Source organism: Dryobates pubescens, chromosome Z (genome assembly GCF_014839835.1).
Source record: "Dryobates pubescens isolate bDryPub1 chromosome Z, bDryPub1.pri, whole genome shotgun sequence".
Classification (NCBI taxonomy): Eukaryota; Metazoa; Chordata; class Aves; order Piciformes; family Picidae; genus Dryobates; species Dryobates pubescens.
The window spans coordinates 81,173,915-81,181,858 of NC_071657.1; positions in this window are offsets into that span (position 1 = coordinate 81,173,915).

The following is a 7,944-nucleotide window of genomic DNA, read 5'->3' on the forward strand; positions in this document are numbered from 1 at the left end:
CAAGATCCATTTGAATCATGCCCCCAGACTGTCTAGTAGTAAGCTTATAAAGTGCTTGTATAAAAACAAAGAGTAGGACGTGTTTCATCTCCCTGAATAACCTCCCATCTTCTGATAATGGCTAGCCCTCCAGAGATTAAAATTGTACTTAAATAATAATCAATGCCCATGGCTAGATGTGTCCATTTTTGAACCTGTTGTTGCTTTCATTTTCCAAAACATGCAGCATTAACCTCATCCTTCATGCGTTGTTTGAAAAACTAGATTTTTTGCAGTTAACCTTTGACTGATAATTTATCTTGTACTTCTATTATGAGAAACATTGAATGAACACTCTCCAGTTTTTCTGCCTTAATTATGTCATAGAACTTCATGCCACAAGATGTTGTCAAACGTGAATACCTGTATGCTATCAAGGGGAGAATGCACAAGGTCATTGAGGATAATTATTTCTGCAAAACCTATCTCCAGCCCAAAAAACCTTGAGCTGCAATTATTGTAGGCTCAGGAAGTAATGACAAAAATACCACATACACTAACTCTGATCTTATTACTGGACATTTAATTTTGGCCAAAGAAACAATGTTGTTTTAGATGAGTCTTTGATATGACATACTGTAGCTGTCTAATGTTCTTATCCATGATTTCATCTCTCTTACCGCTCTTCAAACACAATACTCAAATTTTTAGCTAAGTTTTTGACACATCCTCATTTTCCTGTCCTCTTCCATAGCAGGGATGACATCTCCATGAAAAGAAGCTTGTATAAGCTTAAGAGAAGGAGAGAATGTCCTAATTATCAAATAGTAATCTATGGGATCACCTGGCTTAATTGAGATATACAGTCCTCTGTTAAGTGGGTCTGCCATGGGTCAAGAGAACAGGTGGTTGAGTACAATTTCATAACTGCCTGTTTAATACTTGGCTCTGAAATTTCCCTGAAGTTGTCAGGGAGGAGGGACAGGATCATTATCAAAGATTGTTTAGAGACGCAGAATCTATACTGGTGGGGAAACTGCTAATTATCATCTAATCTTTCCAATTTGTGCAGCAATAAAATTTAAATAAGATTGGCAAGTAGCAGGATGGCTTTCAGGGGCCATTCCCTCCACTGTTCCTGTCCCCACAGTGTTATGCCAGATGCAAAGCTTCAGTCTGGATGTTCTTCTACTGCTTCATAAATTATGACTGTTTAGTTGTACATAATTGCAAGGCACTGGATTGAATAGGATTAAGACTGAAATAGTCAGTTTTCTAAGCACATTAGCAAATCTTAGCATTTGGATCAAAATGTACAGCTAATTTTTAATTCACCAACAGTTCCATCACAAAGTATTTGTGTTATCATATTATGTTTTATAAATGATGTAAGAGTTACAAAACACCTCTAAACTGTCCACTGAAAACTCTTTGCAGCATGAATTATAAATGGCAGCACGCAATATGGGTAGCATGGATTTGCAATTAGCTACTGCTTCTACGTGCAGCCATTTAAAAGGTATTCACTGCTTTGTGCCACACATCATTGAATCCCAGATAACATGTTAGGTGCTGTGGATGTGCAAATGAGTGCAGTTAAAAGTATGTGTAGGACTTACTAAAAGTGTTACGACCAAAGTGTATTAATTCCTTATTTAATTTTATTTTAAAACAAAATAAAAGTAGCAAGGACAGTGTCATGTTAGATTCTGTGATGTCATAAGAACAGATAATGCTATAGTATTGGAAGAGGAGTAGAGTGCAGGTGTATGTATCCAAACCATGCTTAAAGTCAAGACAGTAGAATATGTGTTTTCTCTTCCTAACAGTAGTGGAAATCCAAATACAAATTTATTTCAAAGTTCCTTGAATTAGACATCAGAGAGGATTTTTTTTTTTTCCAATTTAATTTAAAGAAAGATATTGAAGCACTTGGTACAGTGGTGACATATATCATTATGATACAATTCATAACATCTTCATTGTCTAAGGAAGACACATTTATTTTCATTCTTTCCTCCTTTTCCTTCCTTCCCTCCTTCCTTCCTTCCTTACTGAATTCCTGAATTCCTAAATTCCTTCCTTTTCTCCCTCACTCACTACACCCCCTCACCCCTTTCCTCCCTCCCTTCCTCCCTCCTTCATTCTGTTTTATGGTTGTTTTTTTCTTACTGAGTTTAGAAGAAGATGCAGGAATTTAACAAGCCTTGCCCAAACTCTTGAAACAACATTATATTTTCCATTTTAGTACCTTACTTTGAACATAATTTTTCTACATTAATCTTGCATCAGTAAGGTACAGTGATGTATTAATTCAAGTTTTGCTTGTGTGATCATAGCAAGTTTTCACAGAGTATTTGTATCAACAACCTTATTTTTATAGTCTTGACAAGTTCATGTTTTCTTGCAGGGATCTCAAAATATTTGATTTCTTAAATAAATGGTCCCCATGAGTGCCTCCATTTTTGTTTCCACCCAGAAACATTGTCATTTGAAATGTCATTGCAAATCTTGTTTCACAGAATGATTTTGAAGAAAGCTGCTCATTCAATGGTAAGAGCAGGAAAAAAGCTGATGCAGTTGATACTGTATTAAAGAGACATCCTGCTATGCATCCACAAGTGAAGGAGCCATTAATGGAGTTGTCATGTTAAAGGATGATTGTCTGCCAAATTTCTGGCAAGGCCAAGGAGGCCTTTTAAAAGAAAGTCCTAAGACAGGCAGCCATTAATTTTCTCTGTGGTTTTAGTGTTCTAGGTGACTGGCTTCATAATTTTCAGGTTTATCTTTTGAAAAAAAAATAATTAGAATTGCTGGTTTTCCATATTGTAAGAGGTTAAAAAAAAAAAAAAGAAAGGAAAAGAATGCTAACAAATAGGGTCTGAGGGGAAGGGGAAATCTCTACAGTAACACTGAAGAATAACATGACTTTACCTCCATCTTGAGTTTAACATCTAATGGGAAGTAAGACTTTGTGGGAAATAATGATGGTAGAATCAGTGGTGTGCTGTGAAAGTTGTCAGCATTTTCACAAATGATATTTAATAAACCTATAAAACAGGAATTTAGAACTTTTTTTTCAGTTTCCTTTACTTTTCAGAGTTCATGAAGAACACGTCACTTGGGAGAAGCTTCCTTAATATATTCTAAAAATATATTTTCAAAATCAGAACTGCTACATGTATTGAGTGTGGTCATCACAAACCTTCTAATGTGTTGGACATAAGTTCATTCAGTTTCTCTTATGACAGTATAATGCCAACAGACTTACATATTGTGGCCTTGTTTCATTAATATAAATGTTAATAACAACATTATCAGTAACATTAATAATAATGATATTTACATTCATACTAGTGATTATTAATATTGTTTTTATTTATATGATTTCTTTATATTAATGGAAAAAACTGAACAGCCTACACTCTATGATTCTTATTAAAAATAACATGAAAACAAGATAGAGATCATTAAACAGATATCAATGCAGCATGTTTTGATCTGAATTTAGAGTTATTTATATTAGTTATTTAAGAAAGAGTAAAGGAAAATCATTAAGTCTATGGAATCAAACAGTTCATTGTATGGGACAAAGTAAAATACAGTCTTCTTAATTGCAAACTCTCATGGGCATGTAGCACCTAGAAGTAAATCTTACTGCAAGATGTTATGATTAGCCATATTCTACAGCAGGTAATGGATGAATCATACCAGCTTCAAGAAGAATTGTTAAGGCAGGGAATATCATTAATGGTAGATCTTCAGACTGAGAGTAAGGCTTCAGTAAGTCCTTTAAACAGTTCTCTGTCTGACATTTTTCAAATAACTCAGCATCAGTTTGCTTAACTGTAGAATTGTCTGCCACTTAATCCCATGAAGACCTTAAACAGTTTTGCTGGTCTACTGGTGAAAGAAATAAGCTGCAAAATGAGAACAAGAAATTTCTTTAATTTTTCTAGTCCAGATGAAAGCAAAGGACAGGATTCATACACTATCACTTATCCAACAGAATGTACTCCAGGTTTACATTACATGGATGTATGACATTCTAATGAATTCAGTTCAGGCATATTTTTGTACAAGGATTCTTGAAATCTTTCTCCTCAAGAATGGTGAATGCAGTTGTCTTGTTAACTGTGGAGCCAGACACACTAATCTTTCTGTGCAAATAGACATACTAGAGGAAGGTGAAATGACCATATGTTAAGGCATAACTGGATTAATTTATCCCCTAAGAATGGCCACCATTGGGTTTTTTGATGATATTTGCAAGAGGCAAGCAGACAATGATGTCATTGCAGATTCCCCCCTATAAATTCATTGATTAGGAGAGATGTTTAAGCCTTCATGAGAAGCATTGGCTTAAACCCAATATTAAGTTTTGGGACAAGAAATCAATTTAATTATTTTTTGGTTTTATGGGTCCTGAAAAACATAAATATTTCTTCTATTGATTATTTATTTTGAGAGTGCAAACAAAAATAAGCCAATATAAAGTATAAATATATGTATTCCCTACAATAACCCATTATTCTCCACACAAAATGGCAATTCTGACAGTGAAGGAAATCTGTAATACATGTAGTCTTACCACAACTATGAAATACAAAGGCAAAAAAAGGAAGCTTGTGGTCATTCTCTCTTTTCTAGTTGCTTCTCAAACTATAGTTTAGATACAATTAGTAAATATGTCAATTGCTATGAAAGAATTCCAAGTGAATACAGCACATTATGCAGAACTGTCAAATAAACTGAAAATTAAAACTTGATTCAGAAGATGACAGGTCTAATGAATGAAAATAAGAGACAAGAGAATTATTTGTTTGTTTGTTTGTTTATTTATTTATAATGAATAACTCAACAGGACACCACTAAAGTGAAAACAGTTGCTGGAATTATTACATAGAAAACAGCTTGAAACAGATACAGCTTCATATATATGTTGCTAGGAAAGGATTTCAAATGTGTGGAAAAGTCCATCCAGAGAAGAGTTGCGGATAGATGTAGTCAATGCAAAGCTGGATCTCCAGACAGAGTTGGAGATTACGATAGTTTTAGAAACTGAGATTTACATTGCAGAAGTTTGTATGAATAGTCTATTATCTGGACTGAATAATGAGCCATAGCTTTCAGGGCAGGGAATTTGCTGCTTGACTATCTGAAACCAGGTGTTGCTGTTTTTTTCTGTGTCTAGCACCATCTGTTCTGTGCCCAACAGAACACTTCAGACCAAATAATTTATTTTATGGTTGTGAATGCAAAGGTGAGTGATGCCCTATGGAAGGCAATTGTATAATGACAGGGAGGAATGACTGTGAATGAATATTCAGAGACATCTAGCATAGGGAGACCTATTATTAAAGCATCATACTATATGGCCCACTTTTTCTGTATATTAAACCTCTGGAGGTGACTGGACTTTGCATTCCCAATCTGCTACTAAGCTCTGTTTGTTGACTAGTAAGCTGGCAAATGCAAATTGGGAAAGATTGTGCCAGGTCTTTACAGATGTGTGTGGCCTACTGCTGATACATCTTCAGCATGTGCCACTTGCCTACAACAGTGTTTTGGATCACAGCTTCATGAGAAAGGGAGAATGTATAGCGCAAGAAGATGGGGTTTTGTGGTTTATTTTTCATCCACTCCTTACATTCTTATCCCCATCACTCTCTGTCACTGCAAATATGGAGCAAGTAGAGATATTTTCTATATGAGTGCCTTTACTTATGTTATAGATGACTCCTGGTAAAAGTTTTTGGTAACAGTTTTATTTGCACTAAAAGATCTTAAAAAGGTAGTAAAAGGCAATAAAAAGCAATAAAAGCAAGCAAAGCAACCGGTTGGGCATGCGGGGGTACAAAACTTCACCCCACAGCAGTTTTACAATAGCTTTCTTCATCTTATATAGTTACATCATCTACATAAACAAACTTATGCTAAATAGAAGGCAGGCATATGATAATGAGTCTTCAGAATAGGTGATCAAATCCCTTCTCCCTACATTCTGTGGGGTAGGGGTCAAAGCATCCCCTTGCACGCATGCTCAGTTGTCCAGGCTTCTTATCTAAAGAAAACAAATTCTCAGTTCTTCTCCTCAGCCTTAGCGTCTCCAATTAGCCAAACACACTGTCTCTGTTTAAGTCTGTAAAATATGCAGCTCCTCCTTTGTCTTCAAAACAGGCTACTGCAAGCTTCTGACCCCCAGTCCCAGTGCACTCTGAATTCTCTACCTTTAACACAAATCACAGAATCACCAGTATATTCATAACAATTATATCCCATTAATACCCAGCAACAGATTCCTTGAATTTTGTTGTAGTATCTAACCAACTGAACCATGGCACCAAGTGCCCCATCCAGTCTCTTCCTAAAATTTGAATTGACTCTAGCCAGGGAGGTTAAAGGGAACGCTAAGAATTTCTACAGGTATATTAATGGCAAGAAGAAGACTAGGGAAGGTGTGGGCCCCCTCAGAAAGGAAACTTGTGAAATGGTCACAAGCAATGTGGAAAAGGCTGAGGTACTCAATAACTTCTTTACCTCAGTCTTCACTGCAAGGGCCTCTAGCCACACTCCTGGTGTCATGGAAGACAATGCCAGGGACCGGGAGGAAGAACTGCCCATCCTAAGTGAAGATCAGGTTTGTGATCACCTGAAGAACCTGAAAGTGCTCAAGTCCATGGGACCCAATGGGATACACCCACGGGTACTGAGAGAACTGGCAGATGTGGCTGCTAAACCCCTCTCTATTATATTCCAAAAGTCATGGCACTCTGGGGAAGTCGCCACAGAGTGGAAAAGGGGAAACATTACCCCCGTTTTCCAAAAGGGTAAGAAGGAGGAACCAGGGAACTACAGGCCAGTCAGTCTCACCTCTGTGCCCAGAAAGATCATGGAGCAGATCCTCCTGGAAGCACTACTGACTCAGAAGAACAGTGAAGAGGTGATTTGTAATAGGCAGCATGGCTTCACCAAGGGCAAATCCTGCCTGACAAACCTGGTGGCCTTCTATGACAAGGTCATAGAACAACGTTAATAGATGAGGGGTGAGCAACTGATGTCGTTTACCTGGACCTGAGCAATGCCTTTGACACTGCCCCACACCATATCCTGGTCTCCAAAGTAGTGACACATGGGTTTGATGGGTGGACCACTATATAGATAATGAACTGGCTTGATGGCTGCACCCAAAGAGTGTCTGTCAATGGGTCCATGTCCAAGTGGAGGCCAGTGACAAGTGGAGTCCCTCAGGGATCAGTCCTGGGACCTGTCTTGTTCAACATCTTTGTCAGTGACATGGACAGTGGCATTGAGCGCACCCTCAGCGAGTTTGCTGATGACACCAAGCTGTGTGGTGCAGCAGAAACACTGGAGGAAAGGGAAGGAATGCCATCCAGAGGGACCTTGACAGGCTGGAGAGGTGGGCACAAGCCAATCTCATGAGGTTCAACAAGACCAAGTGCAGGGTCCTGCATCTGGGTCTGGGCAGTGACTGGCTGAAAGCAGCCCTGAGGAGAGAGACTTGGGGGTGCTGGTGGACGAGAAGCTCAACATGAGCTCTCAATGTGCACTTGCAGCCCAGAAAGCCAATCAGATCCTGGGCTGCATCAAGAGAAGTGTGGCCAGCAGGTCAAGGGAGGTGATTCTCCCCCTCTACTCAGCTCTGGTGAGACCCCACCTGGAATATTGTGTGCAGTTCTGGAGCCTCCCATTACAATGGGACTTCAACCGACTGGACAGATGGGCAGAGTCCAATGGCATGGCATTTAACAAGTCCAAGTGCCGGGTGCTGCACTTTGGCCATGGCAACCCCATGCAGAGCTACAAGCTGGGGTCAGAGTGGCTGGAGAGCTCCCAAACAGAAAGGCACCTGGGGGTGCTGATTGACAGCCACCTAACCATGAGCCAGCAGTGTGCCCAGGTGGCCAAGAAGGCCAATGGCATCCTGGCCTGCATTAGGAATAA